At 38.3% G+C, this 26,993-nt stretch overlaps 1 long non-coding RNA gene across 1 annotated transcript in view; it reads left to right on the forward strand.

Moving 5' to 3' along the window:
• The first annotated feature begins 5,164 nt into the window (after positions 1-5,164).
• Positions 5,165-26,993, forward strand: part of LOC310895860 — a 39,876-nt gene continuing 18,047 nt past the window's right edge. The window contains exon 1 of the long non-coding RNA XR_014581005.1: positions 5,165-15,347. This is a non-coding gene — a long non-coding RNA (uncharacterized lncRNA). The remainder of the gene's footprint in view (positions 15,348-26,993) is intronic.

Genomic DNA, 26,993 nt, shown 5'->3' on the forward strand with positions numbered 1-26,993 from the left:
TCATAGTGTTACCTCTCCCTCTCAGCAGTTCTGGTCAAAGCGAACAAGAGACATACTATGGGCTTCAGGGTTTTGTGTTTCTAAAAAGGAAACGAGAAAAAATAATGAGTTTGAAACTCAGATACAAACCGCAAGGTAAAGCAAATATAAGATATCTCACATATTGGAGCAGCACTTCCATATTAATATCAGGGCCAATGGAAAACTTGGCTTGGTCCTTTGTCGTTTTTGCCCCACCTATGGAAAACAGCAGAAAAATGTGGAAACATTGAGTAAGAATGAACTGCTGAGCGTCCTTGTGTTTATGGTTTGGCAAAGAAAAATGATACAAAATGAATCCTCTCCTCCCTCCCCTTTCTATATTTTTAATGCTTCCTCCTTTGTTCTTCCAGTTTTTCTGCCTCTCTCTCTCGTTTATTTATCATTGCAAAAGAAAAGTCTCCTGCTTTTTTATTATTATTATTTTATCTTTTTATTTTTTTTTTTAACATTTAGAGGTACCTAAAAGTACATTTCATACCCACAGAGAAGTGATATTTCTCACAGGTGAGATCCAAACATAGTTATCTAAAGGTGATTAGTTTCATAACTGTTCTTTTCCATCACCACTATGTTCTAGCAAGACACAAAATACATTGCTCATACATTGTTAATGTTACATTAATTTATTTCATGTGTGTCTGCCTAGTTTCCTCGAATGGTTCATTACCTATTTCCACTCCAGCAGCAGCACTGTCCTTTTCCCAGTTTCTACTCCTTTTATTTTATTTTATTTTATTTTATTTTATTTTATTTTATTTTATTTTATTTTATTTTATTTGTATTAATTCCTTCTAGCTACTTTTTGTCCCTTCGGTGATGTGCTTTAGCTGTCACTGGCTGTCTCTGCCTTAGGATGTGCTGCTGTGGTTTTTTATGCACTATATTTTAGCCTGCTGATTTTACTATAGCAGAAAAAGGCAGCCCAGTAGCAATAATGTTTGATTAAAAAGAGATTAAATGAATAAAGAAGATCATGGAACATTTCAAACACTATGGAACTTGCGATGATTCTGCTACTTAAATTTTTCCATAAACCTTGAAGTACTTTATCAGCACATAAATTGCCATTATAGAAATATTTGCCAAGAAAGAAAAAAACTGTATGAAGACAATTGAACTACACTTTTTAGATTGAAGAATAACCTATTAACTTGACTGTGTGATCATGTCTTTTATTGGATGTCTATCTGAATTGGGGTCACGAGCCTGATATTTGAAGATAATAGTATAACTTCTTTGCTTCAAGTACTAGCTTTTGTGATTTCAGATCTAACAGTCCTTTGCCTTCTCTCCACTCATGACTCATGGCTGAGTCATTACCATTAATCATTTTGAAAACACTGATTTTATTTTTCTTTTAATCACAGAGCAAGAAAATGCTTTGAAAAAGGGTAAGGTGTTACATATTGCAGCAGTGTAGGTAGCAACACGATTACTTTTGGAAAACTGTAAACACTCCCAGTTCCCTATCCATTGCCACAAACTGGATTTCACAGTGATGTCTAACAGAGGGAAGCCTGGTGATCAGGGACTGGTGGAAGAAATGAAAGGGATGTTTCTGAGATTCTAACAGCAATATTTGCCATTGGAAGTCAGATCACCTTTGATTTTCTTTTATATAAGAAATTTCCCCTGAAATACAGCATTAGAGAGGAGTAATATATTCATATCTTCATAGATAATCATGAAATATATATTTAGTTTTTTTCCTTGTCAGCAGTATTTCTGTTATTCATGAGAAAAATCTAAGAGGACCTTCATGCCTATGTTATTTCTAGCGTACATACCACCATACCATTTAGGAAGTAGAGATCATTTCAGAAATATAGAGAACCTGCTAGGACAGATTTTACCTTATGTCCTTCTTTAGCAAGGTGAAATTCAAACTTCAGATGGCCAGCCCAAAACTGAAGGACCATGCTTTCCACTTGCAGTTTTCTGATGGTTTTAACAATGGAGAGATTTCATACAGTCCTCATCCTTGGGTTCATGCCACCCAAGGAAAACAAGAACATGAAAATCAGCTGTCCAGCTTGGAGGATGCATCAGTCTTTTTTTTTTTTTTTTTTTTTTTTTAATCCTTCCTGCATTTGAGCATTCATACAGGAGAGAAAGCTACTGACAGTGAAGCACATACTGGGAATTAGACTGCAGTATGTGTGTAAATGGCCTTTGTTAATGAAGAGCAAAGAACAATGGTTTGTGCAATGGAAGTAGAATTATTGCTCAATTAATTTTTTATTCTAGGATTTCTTCATGCAAGGGAGCCCTGTGTTAGGATTTAGTTAGCATAGTCCTGAGTATTATAGGACTATGGAAACTTCCTGTACACTAGTAATAGCTCCCTCTTCACAGCTCTTTGTGGAAGCCTGTAATATTTTCCCTGAGGAATCACAAACTCTTACAATGTTACATGAAAAATAACTCATCTCTGAGTGTGGCTGGGAGGCATCTGAGCATTCATAGAGATGGTTCTTAACCACAGCAAGCAGCCTAAGCAAGATAAGGTGTTCAGTCTCCCTTCTTCAGTGTTTTCAGGTGAGGAAGCTGAGGTGGACTTGGGCATTGAGAGTAGCAGAGTGAGGTAAAAAACACAGGTTACAGCAGGCTCCCGTTGGGGCAGAAGACAAGCAAGCTGTGGCAGGGAATGTAGCAGAAGGTTGGCAGTTCCAAGTCTATAACGCACAGAAATTAATAGCACAAAGCCATTTTTATCTTTTTTTTTTTTTTCATTCAAAAGTAGTTTGAAAGAAAAGGTACACAAGAGAAGATGGTCTGCAAGCAATCCTTTGGCCATTTCATATGCCATCATTCTTTTTTTTCATCACCATGAGGCTGTCTGAAGAAATCACCCAATTGATTTATTATTTATATTTATATTTATACTTTTTATTTTTATTTTCTTTCACTCGGTTTCAAGAAGTTGGTTCAAGTTCTCCATTACACTATACCTTAGGTAAGTATAAAGCACATGGATCTTCTAATACATACCAGGGATTTTTCTATGAAAAATTTAATGAACAAGATGAAATGGTATGCTGGTGGATTTGAGCATGTGTGATGTATTTGCAATGCATGTCTTCATGGTCCTGTCAGGTTCTGTTGCACTTATAAGGAAGATAATGAGATTACGCAAGATGTAGCACTGGCCAATGAAACTGATATAAACAATGTCAATTTAAAGTGCTTTATGAGTACATTGCCTACCATAATTCTCCTATTTAACAGAATGTGTGTGCAGGTTCGTATACAGGGCTTGTAAATCATCAGCAGAAATTGCTTCTGGCTGATACATGCAGAGGTAGAGTATTTAAAACAATCTTTTTTTTTTCTCTTTTTTTTTTCAGAAAGAAAAAAATGTTAAAATAGTATTTCCTCTAGATACTGTTCCACAAATAGTATAGTTGTAGGCAGCGTAACCAAAAGTAACTGTTAATTTTTATCAGTATGTTGAAGAAATTCAGAGGTGACTTGCCGTCAGATTTTAAGGGGAAACAGCATTGATAACCAGTTGTATTGTTAATAAGAGCTAGAAAATATTGATCACTGTATTATTAATATTAGTAAAAGTAACTCAACACTTCAAATTCAGTTGCACAGTTTGAGCTCAGTAAAAATTGCCAAAAATGTGCACTGGGATGTTTTTGTTTTTTCTGGAAGATTTTCTGGAACTTATGGAAAATGTAGTTATGTAGTCTAAATATATTCTGTGGAAAATACTCAACTATAAGACCCATTTTCCTGTTAGGGAGATTTCAGAGCAACAGAATTATTAGTGCCTGAGACCTTGAGCATGTCTGGTTAGAAGACACATATTTGGTCTCTAAAATGTGGAGATTTATGTCTGAATTCACACAGAATAGGATATGTAAATACATTTTTGTGTTTTCCAGGAGGCATAGTCATATATTTTTTTGACTACTCTCTAGTATTTCTGGGTAACTGCAGTTATAACCTGCAAGTTATTACTGACTGCATATGCAGCAGACACAAAGGTTAAAAAGGTGCAAAATAATAATATTACATGGGTTCCTCTTGCACTCTATTCCTCTAGAAAGTAGCTTCTGATTAGAGAGAATTGAGATATATATATATATATATTTAATTCTTTCTGCAATTTGCTTGTGTGGAGAAAATATATATATATATTTTTAACTTTGCATTGGATGTCCCATCAACCTTTTTCCTCCTCAGCTTTTCAGAGCTATGGATGGAGCTATAAGCTATATAAAACTCTGAATTCCAAATGTTTGAGAAGATCTGATCAATAGAATAATGTTAATGATTTTGCTGTGCTGTGGCAATCAGTATTGGATGTTGCTGACTTTTACTTTTTCTCACTGGATGCTTTGAAAGGTGCCTTGCTTACACCTTCTACAGGAAAATTACATAAATGGGGACAGTCAGATAAGCTGAGAACCCTAGCCTCACATTCCTGGGTATGGATTACCCATGCAAGATTTTCTTAAAAGTCAAGAAGTATTATGCTGTGCAATTTCTATTTGCTTTCTGGCTGCCCATTTTACAAGATCTCTGGAGGCTGTCACCCAAGTAAACCGTGTAGGCACTGTGTGTGAGGATCTGAGGTCTACTTTGCTCTAATGAGCTGATGGAGGGAGTCTTACAGATAAATTTCCTGCTGTTAGTAACACATCAGAGAAGATTAATGACAGACAAAAGAGAAACACCCTTAACAAGAAACAGCAGGTGAAAAACAAATGAAAAAGCACCTTGCTGTGTTCCGTAAGAGCTAATTCTAGATTATATGTGCTCAGGTGCTGTCATTTCTGGAGGTAAGAAGCCCTGCTAGCTGGAGTGTGTGTGCTCATACTTAGTGGTCTCCAGCAGGAGCTGATGTTTTTATCTTCAGGAGGTTCCCATTAGCCCAAAGCAAAGCTGGTCTTTGACCCACTACCACTGCCACCCTCCCCTACTCCCCCCTCCCCCTTTTTTTATGCAGGTGAGAAAGAAGCGGAAGTATGGTTCTACTCCTACAGTGATGTACTAAGAAAAGCCTGATCCTTGGCTGATATAAATTGGGTAGCTCTACTGACCTTTGTGTTTGGCTGGTTGTCCTTTTTGTCTCATTCAAATGCCTCACATCCTAAGCTCATTAAACTGTGGTTCAGCCAAACTCCCTGTAAGAAATGGTTTAAAAGGTAAGTGTAGTGGCATATTTGAAGTTCTGTTGGTTAGGGCAGAATTTTATTGCAAAGATATTTGCATTAATATATAAAGGTTCTCTGGAGCGGAAGCCACATGTTTGTCACTAGCAGAATGTCTGAGTGTCCAAGTGTCTGAGTCTAAATTAATTTACAGATGTAGGATTTCAGATAAAGAACTTTCTAAAAAAGTAATGGGCAAGTCATTTTCATCAACTTATTCAGCTGCTTTTGTCTCTTTGGTCCTTCAGCCAATTGCTTGTAAATATACTAGTAACATTTTGGACATATTTGTTACTCAAAATAACTCCCAACTGGAACAAGGTTCACAAGCAGAGCATACAGCGCCTTCAGGCATGAACATGGGAGCTGTTTGCATTGGATACTGACATCTTGTGGTACAGTTTTCAAAACTTACACCAGTGAAAATGGCCTACCAATTCATCAGAAAGGCATTCAACCAACGGGCCTATAAAGACTTTTTTTTTAAAGTCCTTTTTTTTTTTTTTCCTAAGGCCAGAAAGACTCTTATTCACAGATATATTCATAAGAATTAGAGGGTTACAAACTATTCTCGATTTTTTTTTTTTTTTAAAGTAGCTTGATTTCCAAGGCAGTAGAGCTAGTGCAGTCATCTCAACATTGTGTAGCAGAGCTGAAAGAGTGACTATACAGGTTTTTGCTACACTATTCCAAACAGTTTAAAAAGAGATTCAGAACAATGAACTGTTTCAATATTCACACACACACACAAAAATAAGTTGTTGCTGTGTGGTTTTTTTTTTCTTTTTCCCCAAGAATTTTAGGGTTTAGACAGAGAGTGCAAAGTATCTCTGTGCTCTGTACAAAAGTTGAAATATTTATGCAGCTTGGGCAAATAACTCTGAAACTGTTTTACTCATAAGCTTTACTTATCTATTTTAAGGAACACCATCATATTTTGACATGTCATTCCAAAAGCCATAGTAAAGCTTCAAAGACAGCTTACTCCAGACATGATCCAAAATAACAGGCAAAAACAGCACTTCTAAAAGATATTGCAGTAATGTACAAAGTGGGCTAAAGAAAACACAGGACTTTCATTGTAGTTGAATCAGGAAAGAGCAAAAAGCAAACAGGAAAGTGCTTACTAACTCAGGCTCTCAGTAGGTTCAGTCTATCATATTCTATGAAATCAATAGATATTATTGATCTAATAGTGAGAGTTTAAAGAATGAAAAGACATGCAACTGTTTGGATGGCAGCTCCTCAATTCCATGTCTAGCTTAATGAATTTTGCTCTCATGTTGGTATTTGTAGCAGTCCAGGGAGTAAGTCTTTCCTTCTGCCTTTCTCTTTACATTACACAACCAGCTCTCTTTTATATTTTGATAGTGACATCTATTGGAGCTTTGAAGAATATTCTTCTGGAAAAAAATATAAAATCCAAAGCTATATTAGTAAAACTAATTTTTTTGACAACTAAAAATTTCAGTTAAAACAAAAGCAGATACATATCTGTCATCAAAACATATACAAAAATGAAAATACCAGTGCAAAAAAGAATAAAAGGGGCAAGAGTTCACATTAGTTTCAAGGCAAAAATATGCCTCTTTCTCTTTGATGATGGGTGAGCTTAGAAACTCACCCAGCTGTCATGACCCAAAGCTGTAACTTCAAAGTTTCTTTCAGAAATACATAATTTTATTGAATCCATTGTAGATACATGCAAGACTTTGAAAGCATGGGAAAGACCAACTCTAATAGTGCGTACAATAGCAGTTAAGACAGAAAGCAAAGGTTTGGCAAGCAACTGAAGCCTGTGCTGTTGGGTAACAAAAACATCCACAGTATTTATAATGAAAACAGCTCAATTTTTTTCTAAGCAATCCATGTTCACAGCTCTGGATTATATTGTCAGTATGGGGCAAAGGTCTTGGACTTTTCCAGAGGCTTTGTACATCACAATAGCACCAGTGGTCACTGATACAGTTCTGTTTTCAGAGTGAAAATGGATGTAATGTAAAACCATTGTGACCAATGTATTTACATTACAATAAATTAGCCAGTGTATTTACATTTTTAAAATGTACATGTACTGTGGGAACAGTCTAGAATGAAGTCCCTGGTGTCAATAGTAGGCAGTACTACATAACACTATTTCACAAAACCTCTGAGAGAAATGTGGAGATTCACAATGTACAAGGAGATTATGTAGTGGCATGCAGTCACCAGGACAGCCTGTTTCTGTACTGTTTGTGCCAGAGAAACAGGCCTTATTTTCCTCAGACTATGCCTTTCCATGACATCGCATCCATAATGCTGAGAAGACCCTGATATTAAAGTTATGTGTTTATTTGCTAGAGGTTGTGACTTTGGGGCCTTTTTCATCTCTTCTTTTCCACAGGGACATGGTAAAGAATTTAATATTTCAAAGGATTAAAGAAGCAGCAGATTTTTCTGCTGTCTCAGATTACAGATTTTGCTGTTTTGTTTGTTTTGTTTTGTAGCTGGTTTCCCTCTCCCCTTCCTTTCCCTCTCCTCCCTTCCCCTCTCCTCATATGAATTGATTTCAGTTAATTCTAATTTTTAAAGGAAAATTATTTTCCCAAACAATTAAAGGTTTTAGTTATGTTTCCCTTCTTCCTGGTGTTGTTTCACATATCTTAGGATATGTTTTTGCTCATATTTATCCTGGTGCATCTTCAGTTGGTAGTTTCCCTGTGGCTTACACCTTAATGAATCCATTGTGATAATAAGTCAGTCAGGGAGCTAGTCAGGCAGGGATCCTACTATGAAATGAAGAGATGAAATGTGGTTTTACAATAGCAAACATAATTGACTCAAATGATCTCAGTGCAAGAGTACTTGATAAAGCCTCAGGTTGACTATTTTCTGAACTGCATATTTTTCAAGCCTCTGTATAAACCCTCTCTTATACCAAATAAAGCAACTGATAATATCTTCAGTTACTATTCTCATAGAAATAATATAATCATTTCTCCTGCTGCTGGGTGAGAAATGTTCAATTTTTACAGCCAGCATTATGTTCTCCACTCTTATTCAGCATTTACAGAGCCTGAGGGAGAAATAAAATATTAATGACGTTGTAAAGACACTTTTTATAATGAAAATATATCCAAATTCATCTCACCTTTCATTTATTTAATAGGAATTCTATCATATAATTTGGTGTCTTAAAAAAGTCTGTAAAAGGACTGTACAGGAAAGTATCAAGTATTTTAGCCAGTATATTTTGACTGTTCTATACAAATGCTGCTAGAGAAGAATAACCCTGTGTTTTGGTACTGTATCCATTTGACTGCATAAGCAGTTTCAGTGACATCAGTTCACTGAGCAAATGATGCAGAATCACTTTTGACCATCTAACAGTGCTTTCAAGATCATTGATTGTTGAAATGAATACATGGAAAGAATACGAGAAGAAACAAACAAAAGCTTCTTTCTCTAAATTTAAGCATTAAAGGAGAGATTTATTTAATTAAAATGAGACCTAACTCCCTAAAATCTGTGCTGTGCTGGGAACCCAGCAAATACATACCCAGTATGTAGGGACACCACAGAGGACTTTTATATATGTGTTTTTGGTATAGCCAGGCGATTTAATATGGCTGACCATCCCTAAGCAGACTCTGAATAGAATCATAGAATCATAGACTCATTAAAGTTGGAAAAGACCTTCAAGATCATCTGGTCCAACCATCACCCTACTACCAATGTCACCCAGTAAACCATGTCCCTAAGCCTCTCAGTACTGTTCTTTTATCACACAATTGGGTGCATTAAGCTCAGAAATGTTCCTGTCTGTACTTGTACAAAGCTGTGCTTATAAGCTTCTTGGAACATCACAGAATAATAGAACTGCTTGGGTTGGAAAGGACCTTAAAGGTCATCTGCTTCCAACCCCCTTCCATAGGCAGGGATGCCACCCAATAGATCAGGCTGCCTAGGGCCCCATCCAGCCTAGCCTTGAACACTTCCAGGGATAGTGCATCCACAGCTTCTCTGGGCAACCTGTTCCAGTGCTTCACCACCCTAATAGCAAGTAATTTCTATCTAATCTAAACCTACCCTCTTGGACTGGATTCACTTAGCCAGGTGTTGGTAGCAAGGGAGCTACAGGAGTGACCAATGTGAGAAGAGTCCAGAAGATGCCCCAAGTTAGATAAAATCCAGTTCCAGCTGATTCCAAAAGGGACCTGTCACTGGCCAGAGCCCAACCAGTAAGCAATGTCGTTTGGGTCTCTGGGACAGCAAAGTTCAGAAAGGGAAAAAAACTTCTGGACAACAGCAGCTGGGAGAGCGAGGTGTGAGAAGCATCCCTGCAGACACCAAGGTCAGTGCAGCAGGACAGCAGGTGCTCCAGGCACGCAGCAGCAGTTCCCCTGCGGCCTGTGGAGAGGCCCCTGGTGGAGCAGGCTGTCCCCCTGCAGCCCATGGGTCCCACATGGAGCAGATCTCCACGCTGCAGCCCGTGGAGGAGCCCCCGGTGGAGCAGGTGGATGTGGCCTGGAGGAGGCTGCGGCCCATGGAGAGCCTCCGCAGGAGCAGGCCCTGGGCCAGAGCTGCAGCCCATGGAGAGGAGCCCTCACAGGAGCAGGGGGTCTGGGGGGAGCTGCTGCCCATGGGAGACCCATGCTGGAGCAGTTTGCTCCTGGGGGATGGACCCCGTAGTACAGAGCCATGTGGGAGCAGTTCTTGAAGAGCTGCTGCCTGTGGGCAGCCCCTGCAGGATCAGTTCAGGAAGGACGGCATCCCGTGGGAGGGACCCCACATGGAGCAGGGGCAGAGAGTGGCCGTGAAGGAATGGCAGATGAAAAGCATTATGGACTGACAACAACCCCTATCCCCCTGTGCCTACCTGGGGGACAAGATTGGGGAGGAGGGTGTTTAGTTTGCTTTTAGTTTCTCACTGTTCTAGTTTGATAGTGATAGGCAATAAATTATATTAATTTACCTACATTGAATCTGTTTTGCCCAAGACAGTATTTTGTGAGTGAGTGATCTCCCTTTCCTTATCTCAAACGTTGAGTCCTTTTTCTTCATAGTTTCTCAGAATCACAGAATGGCTGAGGTTGGAAGGGATCTCTGAAGATCATCTGGTCCAAACCCCCTGCTGAGCAGGATCACCTAGAGCACATTGTGCAGGATGGCATCCAGGTGGATTTTGAATATCTCCAGGGAAGGAGACTCCATGACCTCCCTGGGCAGCCTGTGCCAGTGCTCTGTCACCCTCACAGTAAAGAAGTGCCCCCTCATATTCAGCTGGAACTTCCTGTGCTTCAGTTTGTGCCTGTTGCCTCCCCTGCTGCTGGAAACAACTGAAAAGAGACTGGCTCCATCCTCTTGACACCCTCCCCTCAAATATTTGTACACATTGATGAGGTCTCCCCTCAGTCTTCTCTTTTCCAGGCCCAGTTCTCTCAGCCTGTCCTCATATGACAGGTGCTCCAGTCCTCTAATCATCTTTGTATCCCTCCTCTGGAGTTGCTCCAGTAGTTCCATGTCCCTCTTGTAATGGGGAGCCCAGAACTGGACACAATACTCCAGGTGTGGCCTCACCAGGGCTGAGTAGAGGGGCAGGATCACCTCCCCTGGCCTGCTGGTAACACTCTTTCGAATGCACCCCAGAATTCTCCCCCTCTTTGAGGATGGGGAGTGAGTGGTTGTGGTGGAGTTTAGCTGCCTATTGGTAAAAACATCACACCTCTTTCAGTGTAAAACCACTCCATCTTGTCCTGTCACTACACTCCCTGATAAAGAGTCCCTCCACAGCTTTCCTGTAGGCCCCCTTTAGACACTGGAAGGCTACTATAAGGTCTCCCTGGAGTCTTTTCTCTGAACAACCCCAGCTCTCTCAGCCCGTCTTCATAGGAGAGGTGCTCCAGCCCTCTGATCACCTTTGTGGCACTCCTCTGGACCTGCTCTAACATTGTGGCCTGAGAGCACAGGGCAGAGAAATAATGCCGCAGTCTGTCTTGTCTTGTTAAATCCACAGGTGTTATTCTCAGGTGTGGTGGACCTCAGCTCCATACAGAGTCACCTAGCTGCTTGTTTTCCCAGTGTTTTCCCAATTTCCCCAGTATTTTGGGCTGCAGGGATAGCATGTTGGCTTTGACACGGCAGATCAACTTTGATGCAATGTTTTAGAAAGGTACTGCACTCAAAGTAATGATCCCTCCTAAACAGGTCATACAACCAGATGTGCTGCAGCCTGTCCTGTTTCAGTGTCTTTCTATCTTCATAGTACAGTAACTGAACAACTTAAACTGCCATTATGAAAATATGGAATGGACTTTGTATTTAATGATTCGGTTTTATATTTATAAATTAAGGAAGCTTTATCTTGGTGATCTCAGCTATACTCAGAAACTGTTTATGTCTCAGATAGGAGGCAAAGAATGGTTAAAATGTCTTTAAAGCAAAAATGAAAAAATTACGTGTAATCTACAATCTAGGGAAGAACATATACACACAGGAAAACTGATGAATAATCATACACTAGGAGAAAATCTAAAAGGAATGGGAAAAATAACTTTGTCTAGGAAGTCAGACGTGAGAAAGGATCAGTTGAGAGCTGCAAAATGTTGAGTTCAGAAGTTGCAAAAGGAATGGAATAATAAATTCAAAATGTATGTCTAGAAATCCAAATGAATGTTTTGTTTAAATTTTAAATTAAAAAGAAAATGTAGAACATAAAAGCAAAATGAGGATGGTTCATGAGTTTGAATATATGAAAAAGGAAATAACAACTTGGAAGCAAAAGTAAGAATGTTTAATGAGTTCACCTTTGGACACCCATTATTCTCTGTTCCAAAATAATGAAGGAATAAGGATGCTTTCAACACTGGAAAACAACAAACACTATATTTCTATTAAATAAAAGGAGAATATGATTGAATTAATTTGATGCTCGTTATCCTGACCTCAATAGAATTCAAAAGTGTTGAAAAAAAAAAAGAGAAAGAAAAATTAAAAATGTGGAGGCTAAAGAGGAAGTAGAATAAAACTTGGTGTGCTTAACCAAAGTGAAAATGTCAGGATAATTGCTACCATATCTACATGGAGTAACTGATTGCTTACACAAGAAAAACATAATACATCTCTACTATCAATCCTATAACAAACAATTTTATATGATGTCACATATGAAATTGTTAGCCAAACTGGGAGAGATTATGATAAATGCAGGAATTGTAAGGCATATAAAGAAACACACAAAATGGATGACTAAATACACAGCATCAAGAAAAGCCTGCTGAAAGGAAATATGATTGTGCTCTGTAATATGATGTGACTATTGTGTTCTGTGAAATTGCAAGTAGAAAGGACATCAACAGGGGATAATTATTAACTTTCTTAATATTGGAAAATTCAGGTAACATCAAATAAAGTTATAAACTTAGATTCAAAGGAAAATGGAGTACTATTTCACTTGACATAACTGTGAAGTTTACTGCTACAAAATTTTATAAATAAAAAAATGAGTAAAATTATTTTGGATTTATGGATGAATTTATAGAATAAAAAAAAAAAAATCTATCATGGGCTATTCAACACAAAAATCTTGTACTTTTCCTAAGCAACTACAGTAGAAGGGGAATTCTGGTCTCAGTGTACATGTTCTGATCTTCTTAGGTACTGACAAAAAGAAAGCCATGATTTAGTAGCAGAACTCCTCAGAATTCAGTCTTGGGGCTAATATTATTTAAGTTTTCTCTAATTACCTTGGCACACAATATTTGAGTGCACAAATGAAAATTAGCTGGTAAAGATGAAAGACAGACAGAAAAGGATATAATCTTAACAAATAGAATAGCTGAAATTTAATAATATGAACTTTGATGCCATTCACTGAAGGACTAACGACAAAAATCTGCTGTTAATTCAAAACACAAATGATCAAGACCTGAGCTTGCTAGTCAGCTTCAGGGGTCTCTAAAGGGCTGTAAATGAGAAAGGACTTATTCAGGAAGGTATTAAGTCAGAAATTCCCTGTTCAGATTAAACAGCATTAATTCTATTTTTATTAGACATTGATGAGATCCTGTCCATAATACCATAATACTATGTACAGTTCAAATCATCTACACTCAGAAGAAGGCAACGAGGCTATTCTGAGACTACAAAATGATTCGTCTCTCAAAGAAGCAAAGTGAAAACTAAGATACAATACAACTGTATATCCATATCTGTAGATTCTGAGGTAGCTGCAATTAACAGACTCTAATTATTCTTGTTCAGACTGGGGATGCAGGAAATGTTGCTTTCAGGCCAGTGTACCTGGTTTTCTTCTCCATAGAGACAGAGGACAGAAGAAGAGGAGAAAGCCATGTCTTGTGCTGGTGTGTGGTTAGGACATGACTGAGAGGCACACAGGTACAATGGATAAATCAGTCATTGATAAATCTAGAATGAAAATTTGAATGTATAGGTTTGGGAATTGCTTACTAGTATAATTAGTTGCCTGTAATATCAGAGTTTCTTTTCCCTCTAGTCCAGAACAGAGTATTTTCAGCATTTTGTGCCATTTTACAATACAAATTGAGAGAAAAAATGAAATATGTACTTACTTTCTCATCAATTCTTGAAAGCAGAAAATTAGAATTATTCAGCTGAACAAAAGCTCACTTGGACTGGGTATCACTCAGTGCAGAAAACCTGAAGGTCTTATTCCATATTTGAAGCAAACCAAAATGAGAGAGAACAGGAATTTTGAACTCAATTGTGTGTATGTTGGACAGGAGCACTGATGGAGGCAGTATCACTGAAGATAAAAGTGGGGTGAGATTAAAATTTCAGGTTTGGGGTCTCTCTTGACTTCCACGGTAGCTGCTACTAAGAAGTAGCCATTAGCATGTATTTATTGTTTCTGAGACATTACATGATTACATGGGAAATAGTGTTTCTAAATTAAATGCTTCAATGTTGTCACTTGTATACGTTCATATGGAATATGACCTTGATATTGAAAATTTTTTTGCAGATGGAATTTGGTGCTTTCAGCAATGAGATACAACTGAAGGATGATATACCCATATATACCAAATACAAGTGATTCTGGCATCCTCACACCTACCATGCTCATAACTGTTTTATTCTGTGATAAATTTGTATTTAACTGAGGCTTTGCCTTGAGTACTCAGCACTTGTGATATTATAGCAGAATCTATTCTGCTCACATCACAGACTGTGGGCTTTATTTATGTGGTGTAATGCTTTATATATCACTCCTGAATTGATTTATGTTGATACACTTACTGTGATGCATTCTTTTCACAAACATATCAAATTGTGTGTTCTAAACTGAAATCAGAAAGCTTGCTTACCAGTATGATTCACTGTTTTCCTTTTTTTTTTTTTTTTTCCTGCAGTGTGGGCTAGATGAATTATTTAGTTTTCGGGGAATATTAAATAGTAACTCATTATATTCTGTAACTGTTCTATGTTTTGTTTAAGTACTTCAGAATAATGTTATTTACAAACATCAGAGTTCTTGTCATTTGTTTAAGAAAGACACCAACAAAGATGTTTCACTGAAGAAGAAATGGAAATTTATTTTAATTCATATTAGTTTAGGAAAAACTTTGCTAGTTTTCCTTTTCTTTCCCTTCTCTTTGCTTATGTTGCTCTAAGATATGTGATATTTGCAATTCATGCAGTGTTTCTTACTGTCAAGAAACTGAATAACCTATTCTTATTCTTGTCACTCTGTTTCACTTTATTTACTACTTTGATCTCCTTCAAGATGTTGTTTGATGCTGCATTAATCCATTTGCTTATTACTATTACAGTATTTCACAGATTTCTGTTGTTGCTAAGCTCCTAGATAAATGAATCACATGACCTTGGCAATATCTCTCTGTTAACAGTGCTGTTGTTTTTCCTTCCCATTTCTTTCTTAAAATTGTAAAAAACAAAAAGTCTAAGGCTCTACACCTGGGCACTTGTTCCTAATTGGGACTATCAATGGGCTAGGTGAAGGAACTTGGATAAACTGAGAGCAGCTGGGGAACCTGTTGTCCTCAATATTAAAGATTGCTTTTGTTCCAAGGTGAACTGAGGGGTTTGAACCTATGAATCTCTCTCTCTTCTAGGCTTTTTACTGGTGTAATAGAAAAAAAAAATAAATCTACTCTGTAGGTAGGTATTATGATATGCTATTGTAACAGTATTAATAGAAGACAATTTTGGCTTTTACTTTTGTTGTTATGTAAGCAAAATGATTTTGCTGTTTCTAGTGGTGTGGGATTTTCTTTTCATTTTTTGTGTTTGAGTGAACTAGAGCTAAGGTCCTGAACTAGAGCTAAAGTCATCTGTATGAAGTTCAACAAGGCCAAGTGCTGGGTCCTGCACCTGCGGCACAACAACCCCAAGCAGAGCTACAGGCTGGGAGATGAGTGGTTGGAAAGCTGCCTGGCAGAGGAGGACCTGGGAGTACTGGTTGATAGTTGGCTGAATATGAGCCAGCAGTGTGCCCAGGTGGCCAAGAAGGCCAACAGCATCCTGTCTTGTATAAGAAGCAGTGAGGCCAGCAGGTCTAGGGAAGTGATTGTCCCCCTGTACTCGGCTCTGGTGAGGCCGCACCTCGAATACTGTGTTCGGTTTTGGGCCCCTTCCTACAAGAAGGATGTTGAGGTGCTCAAGAGAGTCCAGAGAAGGGCAACGAAGCTGGTGAGGGGTCTGGAGAACAAGTCTTACGAGGAGCGGCTGAGGGAGCTGGGATTGTTCAGCCTGGAGAAGAGGAGGCTCAGGGGCGACCTTATCGCTCTCTATAGGTACCTTAAAGGATGCTGTAGCGACGTAGGGGTTGGTCTATTCTCCCATGTGCCTGGTGACAGGACAAGGGGGAATGGGCTAAAGTTGCACCAGGGGAGGTTTAGAATGGATATTAGGAAGAATTTCTTTACCGAAAGGGTTGTTAGGCATTGGAATGGGCTGCCGAGGGAAGTGGTTGAGTCACCGTCCCTGGAGGTCTTTAAAAGACGTTTAGATGTTGAGCTTAGTGATATGGTTTAGTGGAGGACTTGTTAGTGTTAGGTCAGAGGTTGGACTGGGTGATCTTGGAGGTCTCTTCCAACCTAGATGATTCTGCGATTCTTATGCAATGTTGAGAGAGGTTTAAAGATTTGGTGGTTTTCTCTTTTCTTAGAAATAAGTTGTTCATATATCTTGTATGAAGAGTGTATATATATATATATATATATATATATATATATATATATATTCATTCTGAGGACTTATGCTCTCAAGAATTATCTGTAGAATTTTGATGTAGCCTGCAACCAAAAACAAATTTACAGAGGGGGTATTACTAGAAAGCCACAGATGGTGGTAATAGTGTCCACAGTCATTCATGTGAATCTTGCTAAAGACTGATTGGGGGCTACAGTCCTCTGGAGCATTTGTTGGAATATGCTGGAATATAATATACTTGTTGGAATATGCATCTAGGCTTACTGTGTTATGTGACTGTTATTTTATCTGCATTAATCCTTTATCCGTTTAGAGTAGGGACCATGTATTGTTACTATCATCTAAGACTATGCATGTGAATGGTAATAAAAATAGAACTTGTAACTCTCTGTGCATATTAATTCAGTATAGCTTAAGTTGTCTCAGTATGTATCCTGGGCCTTATTTTTACTGAAGAGTGTCACTTTTCCTTACTTTAAATGAATACTCATTTAATTTCCTATCTCACATCTGATCCTGTTTTGTTAACGTCAGTATTATACTTATATTCCTCCGAGTCTTAAATACTCCCCTTATTTTAGTATCATCTGCAAATTTAATGATCTGACTTATTATAGCTTTATCTAGACCACTGAATAAAATATGAAAATCTGCTGGTGTTAATCTACAACCCCGTGGGACTTTGCTTCTCAGCAGCTGCCTTTCTGTTTTCCTTCCAATCTGCTGTCTTTCTGAGTAATGATTAGTATGTTAGTACTGCTGATCCCTGAAGGCAGACAACTGCATCAGATGTGGAGTTCACTGAAGTTATTACAGTTCTGTAGGAAAAAGAAGGTTCTTCCCCCCCCCCCCCCAAAAAAAAAAAAAAAAAAAAAAACAACAAACAAACAAAAAAGGCCAAGGACTGGAAAGAGTTAGATTTAAGAAAACTGACCTTCAGATGTGAACAGAGTCACAAGTGCTTGACATTGGAGAAAAGTTTGAAGCCTATTTTTAACAAAAACTTACTCCACTCACATGGAAAATGTTTTAATGATAACAACGATCCATCATTCTGAATTTCCTCTGAACCTTTTTAAAAATCCAGCTATGTCAAGCTTCTTGGTTTATCTAGGCCGATAATGTTTTTTAGAAGTAACCAGATTTCTCTAACATGATTTACTTTTTCTATATCCACAATGACTCATAATTATTAAATTGTGCTTATACAATTATATCCTTTAAATTGATCTAGAAATGTAACATCTCTTTCTTAAAGACCAGACTGTGAGGCACAAAGCTTCCTTGGTTTCTCCTTGCAGATAGAAAAGTGCTAAAGGGATTCATTAGGGGATTAGGTGGGAGTCTGACAGCTCTGGAGAAGAGGTTTGAAATTTGGAATTGGAGGGGAGGGGATTTCTTTTTTTTTTTTTAATTTACTTATTTATTTTTTAATTAGAGTAGTGGGAAAGTGATATTTGTGGAATTGGACCAAAATGGTTCATCTGAGAATCAGTTTGATTTGAGAGTCTGGGAACAAACAGAGAAGGAACTGCATGAAGACTAGAAACTTGAGAAAGGAAAATACTAGCCATTGGCACTGACGGCTGGGAAGCCTGGACCAGCTCTCAGGTTGGTGGACAGGAAGGGAAGCCTGGGTGTTGATTTACAAAAAGCAAAGTTTTATTATTTTTCTAGAATTATGTAAGTTTGTGTTCCTTTATGTCCTTCTTAGACATAAAAGTCTTGTTGTAAGGCTTTTGTGTTGTATTTATCGTTGCTTTTGTGTTGGTTCAGATGTCAAAAAAAACAAAACAAAACACCTATTTTCTTGGCTGTGGGGAGAAATCAGGTTTGGTGATTTCATGTTCTTATCTATTCCTGTTTACTCTTTGACATGGTCTGCAAGATGTGCTGTTAAGTCCTAGCAGCTAAAAGTTTTAGTGATGGTGTTGGAAATTGCCAATATTAGACTGTTTACCAGCTGCACAGACCTCTAACTTCTGCTGCAGTGAGGGTGATAAGTGGAAACCTTTTAAAGGAAGAAGGAGGAACTTGGGCTATGTAAGTCTAACACGGTCACAGCTGCTGTTCTGGGCCTCCCTACGGGCCTTTCACAGAAGCGGCTTGATAAAATAGACATACTGTGTACCTTGCAGAAGAAATAGAAGTAATTTTGAGGGTGGTTTTAACAGTGGTATTCAAGTGCTACCCAGCCTTGTTAGTGAGCCAGTAGCTGCAGTATTTGCTTTGCAGGTTCCTATGGACACCTCCCCCCCCCCCAATATCCTGCATCTTGTAGGATGACAGCAGGGAGGAAAGTAGGCATTAAATCCTTGTTTTTATATCTTGCACCTTGCAGCCTGAGAACTTACGGTTCTCTCTGTATCTGTTCCTGTCTGTGGGTGAACTCTAAGGGAAAGGTGGGGGAGAGAACAATTTTAAAAAGCTGGAAAACTACTGTTCAATAGCCTTTAGTCATCTGCAGAACCTTTTGCCAGCTGTTGTACCTTATTAACAGCACAGGCCAGGCATTTATAGAGCCATTGCTTCCAGAGTTTCTTTCATAGACAAGCTGTTCATACTCTGCAGGAATGCAGCACTTGGTGAAGGAGGCTGAGCGATTGTTTTTGAGGCAGCAGTGTGACCTCATATCCTGCTGCTAACAGAGGCATAACAGCAATGGAAGATTAATTTTCTATTTCTTTCCCCAGAGTGTGACAATGTATCGGTTTTAGGTTCAGGTTTAAATCAAAGAATGAGATGGGAACTTCAACTATGTTTTTACTGTTCACCTTATTAGGTTGAGAAACCATTATTCTGTTAAGTCAGATGATACATAATCATGTTCAATCTTATATTTTCATAAACATTTTTAAGTCGCAATGGGGGGAAAAGTATTTGAATCCTTATTTTATGAAAAGGAAAAAAGAAAAATAGGTTCTGGTATTTCACTTCTTTAACTATACATTCACAGCTGGTATTAATACTTCCTCATTACAAAATGTATGATACTGTTCTCATAATTCCTTTATCCTGCCTTTGGAAAGATGATCAAGATTAAAATCCTGAGATGTAGATGAAAGGAGTACGTAATACTCTTCTTGTATTTGAAAAATACCCTAGTTTCTGTTGGTAGGCTCTGTGGTAGTTTTACCCTGCTGGGCAGCAGAACTCTACCACAACCACTCTCTCACTTCCACTCCTCAAAGGAAAAGGGGTGTAAAAATATGATGGGAAGGGCTCAAGGGTTGAGATAACAACAGGGAGATCACCCAAGAATTACTGTCTTGGGCAGAACAGACTCAATGTCGGTAAATTAATATAATTTATTGCCTATCACTATCAAACTAGAACAGTGAGAAACTAAAGGCAAACGAACTTCTCCCTCCTCCCAACTTGTCCCCCCCAATAGACACAGGGGGATAGGGGTTGTGGTCAGTCAATGCTTTCTCATCTAGCACTCCTTCATGGTCACTCTCTGCCCCTGCTCCATGTGGGGTCCCTCCCACGGGATGCTGTCCTTCCTGAACTGATCCTGTGGGGGCTGCCCACAGGCAGCAGCTCTTCAAGAACTGCTCCCACATGGCTCCGTACCATGGGGTCCATCCCCCAGGAGCAAACTGCTCCAGCATGGGTCTCCCACGGGCAGCAGCTCCCCCCAGACCCCCTGCTCCTGTGTGGGCTCCTCTCCATGGGCTGCAGCTCTGGCCCAGGGCCTGCTCCTGCGGAGGCTCTCCATGGGCCGCAGCCTCCTCCAGGCCACATCCACCTGCTCCACCGGGGCTCCTCCACGGGCTGCAGCATGGAGATCTGCTCCATGTGGGACCCATGGGCTGCAGGAGGACAGCCTGCTCCACCAGGGGCCTCTCCACAGGCCGCAGGGGAACTGCTGCTGCGTGCCTGGAGCACCTCCTGCCCTCCTGCTGCACTGAGCTGGGGGGCTGCAGGGCTGGTTCTCATGCCTCACTCTCCCAGTGGTAGTTGTCTGGAAGTTTTTTCCGTTTCTTAAACATGGTGTCACAGAGACCTCAACAACCTTCCTTATTGGCTTCTCTCTGGCCAGCAACACGTCCCTTTGGAGCTGGCTGAAACTGGCCCTTATCTAACATGGGGCAGCTACTGGATTCTTCTCACAGAAGCCACCCCTGAAGCCCCCCACTACCAAAACGTTGGCATGTGAATCCACTACAGGGCTCTAAGATAGTCCATATTTGATGTTGTTGAAGCTGATGGATATAAAATTCGTAATTTCAGAAACAATAAGGCAAGACTTGTGATTTGACTCATTTGGTCTGTAACACTGAATGTACTACTGGCTGTGCACCAGAAAAAGGCTGGTGGTACCAAAGATTCCAGTGTTGTTGTTGTGTTTTTTTTTTTTTTTTTAATGAAAGAAAAAAAGGTTTTAGAAATGATAGTTTATTCTTCACTGTGGAGCTCCATATATGATAGAGCTGTGTTGTAGAAGTAGCCATGCTCCTGAGCCTTCAGTTATGAATGACTGCTCCAGAATATACTGGGAGATGTTTCCAAACCACTTCAGGCAACAATGAAACAATGTTCAAACAAAAAATTGATTTAATTTGGATTTAATTTTAATTTGGATTTTAATTTTACTCTTTAAAAGTACAAGGCAGAAACAGAGTGATGCTCTGCTACTGGGATATGAATTCAGTATTCTCAGTGAATGAAGTTGTAAGACTTTTGAGACTGTTTTCCTCGTCTCATCTGCTGTAGTGGTCTTCTGCAACTTGGTTCAGAGTTATGAAATAAAGTACTTCATAGTATGCGTTCTTGTTTAAATCTTCTGTTAGTCATTTTTGGCTGGTTACCAGAGGGCAGAGGTAGACCAGGTAACTTTATTGAGGATTGACACTAAAGCCTTTTTTTTTTTTCCACCGTCAAAGAATAATACTGCAGTTCATCCTCTGCTTTCTCCAGAAAAATTAAAAAAAAAATAAAAATCTTTTGACTTCATGTAAGCTCTTTTTTTTTTTTTTAAATGTTCATTATTTATTATTAAAACCTTTGGTTACTCTAGGAAAAAACAAGGGGTGGGGTATGGTTGTACCTAGTTATAACCAGTAGATGAAGGTGGCAGCTGATATGAACTAGCATAAAAGTAGTTGTTATTCTTTGATAAGTATTCATTTGAGGGCTACCTTTATCTCCCATTCCTTATTTCCTTCTTATTTAATGGGAATTACATCCATTAGTGCAATTGCATCAGTGATGTGTGTCATTAAGGTGATACCTAACGTGTTCCTCAGGAGGATGAGGTCACTTTGGTTTTGTGGTTGTAAGCAACATCTTAATAAATGTTCCTTTCACAAATGGCCATATTTCTTATTGAAAAATTCATATCAAATGATTCTTTACAGCCTAAACTTACGTTATATGAAGATTCTCATAACCTCTTGTACAGCTGCTATTAACCCTTGGCATTTTGGAACAATAGGATGTTTCACAAAATAAATTTGGATGGTATAGTTAGCATAATTTATTATTTTGGTTTGAAAACTAATTCAAAAACTACTCGTGTTGGTATCTGCTTTCTCCTGTCAAACAGAAATGAGATCACAATTCTTGTAAACAGAATGCTTGGTTCAATGTGGTTCAGAAAACAAAACTTATGACCTGTCTTCTGGTTGAACCTATGTCAGTGACTTTCTAGCTTAAGGTTATTGGTTTTATCTCTTGAAACTCCAACAGGTAGACAGTAAATTCCAGCCACAGAAGAAATTCTCAAAAATTAGAGCTATGTTATGTTTGGCTGTGTGTTTTTTTTTGTTTGTTTTTGTTTTCTTTTTTGTCCCTTTTTGTGCAGGCATTGGATTTGAGGGACCTTTCAGTTTGACGTGCTAAAGATATCTGTAGATATACAGGTATCTACAGATATTTTTCGGCCTATTTGTCTCTTCCTGTCCAGTTCTTAAAGTATTTTATTTTCTTTAATTAGAAAATGTTTCTCAAGTATTTAGAATAAGTAGTTTTAGAAAGGGTAGGTTAAAACTTTATTTGGAGAAAGAGTTGAATTAACTGCTATATTTGTGCATCTGAAATAATGGTTTCAAGTGCAACTGTTAAGAAGCTAGATAATAGGCTAGCAAGCAGGATGTCTGTAGTCCATCAAGAACTAAATGAGATCTATATAAAGCAGCAGTGTAATTGTAAAATCAAGATGCATAGACTGGAAAAGATCCAAAAATAACCAAGTTGTCATAAATGGAGCATGTGGTTCTGATGAAAGACTGGAACTTCACTTGTGTATTTAGCATATAGGTAAAGCAGATAAACCAAATCAATTCTCAGTAGTTGCCTAATAATATTCAGTATAATAATTAAAATAATCAGTCAACATGTAAGGAAATTATTCTCTCCATATGAAATTGTTGTGGCTTTGATACTTCATATTCATACTGCTGAAGTGGTAGGTCTTTGTGGTGTTTGGACCCAATGTATGAGGCTATGTTTATTGCTTGGTATATTGTCTGAAAAAGGAAACCATCTGATAACAGCCCAAGCTGCAAGGCTGGCTGAATGACTATGGTCTCTGGTACAGAAAAAGTTTCTCTGCTCATTAAATCACTGGAGTGTCTGGGTAGTGGTTGTGGTGCAAACACTGGAAGAGGCAAATCCAGGAGAAGTAATCAAGGTGGAGCACCTGTTCTGAGACTACTTACATGTTCCAGGACATCATGGCCTTGGCAAATGAATTATTCCATAAATAGATACCAAGCTTTACCACAGAAGGGATTCAGAAGCTACCACACAAAACATCACATTCTCCAGAAACTTATACCTATTAAGGGTTCTGGTGTCTGCTATACAGAATTGTCCCTTTCACAATGGTGAGAGGTATGTCTTCAAACACAATTGTTCCTGACCAGATACTTGTCTTCTAGTGCCTTAGATCCATCATCTTAGTTGTTCAATTATCAAAGGGCAGTTAGAAGGCAATTTCGGAGTGTAATTTAAAAACAAAAAATCAGTTCCAGTTTCAAAATCATAGAGTTGTCTGAGATGTTTTTTAGGCAATAAGAAAAGTACCAACAGTCTTGCAACATTGTGATATCTGCTCTTATCAACAAGAAAGGTATTAACTCTTCAGATAAGTTATAACCATCAAAACCTCTCTGCTCCTATGTGAAGATGAAGAAAGAGGATTGTTTTGCATTGTACAAACAACATATGCAGAGGAAAAGAAGAGCAAGTATAGATTCTAGGTGAGTACTATCCATTCCTTAAAGATTTCTAAATGAAGGTTTAGTTTGTCCTTTTAGATAACCTTAATAGTAACTACTGTTCTGAATTATTTGCTCTTCAATTAAAAAATATATGTAATTCCAGGAATAGAGGCAATTTACCTAGAAAATTATGTATGAAAGCTATTTTTTAAAACTCTTTCTCTAGTATATAGAAACCACTTCTAGCCCTGAGAAAGTATTTTGTTAATTATGTATTTGAAGGTGGTCTATGCCTTATGTCTTCTTTAGTAGGAGTCTTAATGCTTAGCATTTTGAAGGGAGGAGGTGGTTCAGAGAAGTCCTAATTCAAGCCTATTTTCTGACTTTAAAGCATGAGAAATAGCTATATTGATTCATTAGATATAGAAAATGATTGCAGGATTATCATTCTGTCCAGGCATAAGCTTTCTTAGAGCAGCTTCACTCCTTATCCTCTCTCCAGAGAGAGAAGAGTCCTCTTGCATGCTAGCTGCCTTGAGAGGGAATCAGAAAGATTAAAATTCAGAAATATCCTTTGAATTACTATTTTTAGGGCCTTTAATCTGTATTGTAACTGCTTTAGCTAAGAGAATTTTAGAAAGGCGAGATCTATTCAGGAAGCATCAGAGCTGCAATCCTCATGGGACAAAACACAGCAGTTTTTCTGCTGCTAAAATAAACCCTGTTAAAATAAACTTTTTTTTTTTATTAGTGTTTCCTAAAGCCTATCTATTAAAAATCTGGCATACTCTTGATCTTCCAAAATCTCTAAAAATTAACATGGAATGCATATTCTCTCTAACTGGTTATTTATTTTCTTTTGTGAGTTCTGTGAAGTATGGTGATTTCCCATCAGCTTTAGAATGTTGGTATGTTTGACTTTTGACTTAAACTGTAATGTGTGACCCAGTCTACCAAAATCCAACTGAAACACCAAGAGCATAAGACAAATCTAGATTCTTTGGGTATATAGTCCCTTCATACCATACTGTCTAGTATGGAAAATATCCCAGGTATACAGTTTTACCTGGTAATCCACTTTTTTAATGTCTTTTTATGGAGATGGACAGATACAGCCTGCTCTGGTAGAGACTTGGACAGGGAAATGTAGTTCAAATATATAAATCTTGGATTTTTGTTTAGGGCTGCTGTCCATCTTTAGGAAGAACAGGGTAATCTTTTTCCCGCTAATCTAATTCCTTTTATTCTGCTTGGATTACTAAGACTAGAGTAGAGACCATTATCAGAAGTTAGAGAAAAGATGATTATCTAATGTAAATATTTGAGGGAAGTAATTCCACCTATCTCTCACCTTAGACTGAGATGTTACTGTCTTTCGGGGAGGGGGATCCTGAAGGAATGGTTATATTGCATTCAAGGTGAGCTGCACAGGCATAGATGAGCCTCAGGGTGATTTGCAGTAGCAGAAAGTTTTAGAAACTAAAGTCTAGGGATTATACAAATAGGAAATGGATTTAAATGACTTAATAGTTCTGAAAAACTGGGACAAATTAATACAGTATTGTTTACCTTTTTCTCTTGAGAATGTGTGTCTGCCTGAGCATAGATGAATTGTGTCAAGGCGTATGGACTAGCAGTTCAAGACTTCTGGGGTCAAAGGAGGAAAAAGCTGACAAAAATAATTTCAAATAATACGATGTGAAAGAGATACTCTGGATTCTGGAGTCCCTGCTGGCAAATCTGTTGTTTATCTTACTCCTTTTCCCCACTGTCCATAATGCTTCCAGCTCTGTGGCCTTGGAGAGGAGGTAGAGGATGGGCAAAATTGTTTAAGATATAAAGCTGCCATCAGCTTCATTGCTTGTCTTAGATCTGGCCCTAAGACTCCCTAATGCTCACTACTTGTTGGCCCAACTTCAGAAGATTTTGAGGATGCTTTCTTGAGGTGTGGAAGGAGTGTGCCCAGCTATCTTACAACTAAGTGAAAGATAGAAACATCATTTTATCATGCATCTTAACAGCATCTCATCTCTAATTCTTAGACTGAGGGAGACTGTTATAGTAAGGGATGATTGACTTTCCTATCGGTTCTTATGTTTTTTTTATATGTTCCATCAGGTAGACATATGGATAAGATGGGCTAGCAATCTGCCAGGAATTCTGCACCTGCCAAGTGAGGAAGGACATACATAACTTAGCCATACAGGACTTTCTTTCAGAGCTCTTCAAAGACATCTAACTCATCTAACTCTCTCACTTGATCCCAGAAGGAACAACTCCCCCCCCCACCCCCCACCCCACCCCCCAAATAATCTGTTTACAGGATTAATAAGGCTGCCGAGAACTATGAATTTGTCACCTTTTTTGCTCTGGTTATGTAGCAAATGTGGAATGTTTATTTTGCATTGTAGAAGTTCAAAAGTCAATGAAAAAGTGTTGATTCTTGTTGTGACAAAAACTGCTTCATAGCACTGTTAAATAAAGAAGCTTATGTAATAGTGTCTAAAATATATAACCTTATTATTGAAATTTATTATAATCTATTAAATACTTGACATGCTATTGGTTAAATTTTAGGACCTGTTGCAAGTGTTGTTAAATCAAATCTTATTGGCTTAAGATTTGTCAAGGAGTAGGGTGTGAGAAATAAGATAATTTCCTGCAAATACATGTTGCAAAAATCAGCTGAATGAACATGATGGAAGGAAAAAATTCCAATATTAATAAATAAAAGTTGGTAGCTATGGAGGAAGTTTTTAATATCTGTACCAAGGGAGTGTTTCTAAAAAAACCCTCCTATCTTTTCTTTGAACCTTACTTTTTATGGTTACTCTAGTGCTTTTTTTTTCCAGTTGTTTATGGATGAATAATTCATCAACCAGTACTCAAAACAGGAGTAAAGATTCTTTTTCCCCCTTTTAATTATAATACACCTCTTACAGTAGATCCTATTTGGGATAGTTTAAAACTTGAAAAGGTACAGGAACAAAACTTCTGCCCTTTTTCCCCTTGTAATAAAAGTGAATGTTTTCTGGAGGAGCTTCTATAAATTATTCCAAGATAAGCCACAACAATGTTAAGTGTTTGGGGTAGTTTTAAAGAGGGGTGAAAACTACAAGTTTTGCTTTGGGGAAAAGTCTAACTGTTGGAGTCTCTTTATGCTTCTCTTGGCAGCATGAGATTGTCATATAAGGTAATTATTCATTTTTCACAAAAAGGAAAGACAGATTTGTCTTAAAAATATGTGCTCTGTTAGAGCTACTTCTTATCTGGTGCTTTTCCAGGCAAAACAGTTATGGTTGGTCACTACTGAATTAAAACAAACATTTCATAATCCTAGTGAGTCTGTGTTGAAATATGTCCTTTTCCTCCTCTTCCTCTTCGCCTGCTCCTCTCATGGTGCTGTTCGAGTTGTATGGTATAT

Source organism: Anser anser (genome assembly GCF_964211835.1).
Source record: "Anser anser genome assembly, chromosome: 2".
Taxonomy (NCBI): Eukaryota; Metazoa; Chordata; class Aves; order Anseriformes; family Anatidae; genus Anser; species Anser anser.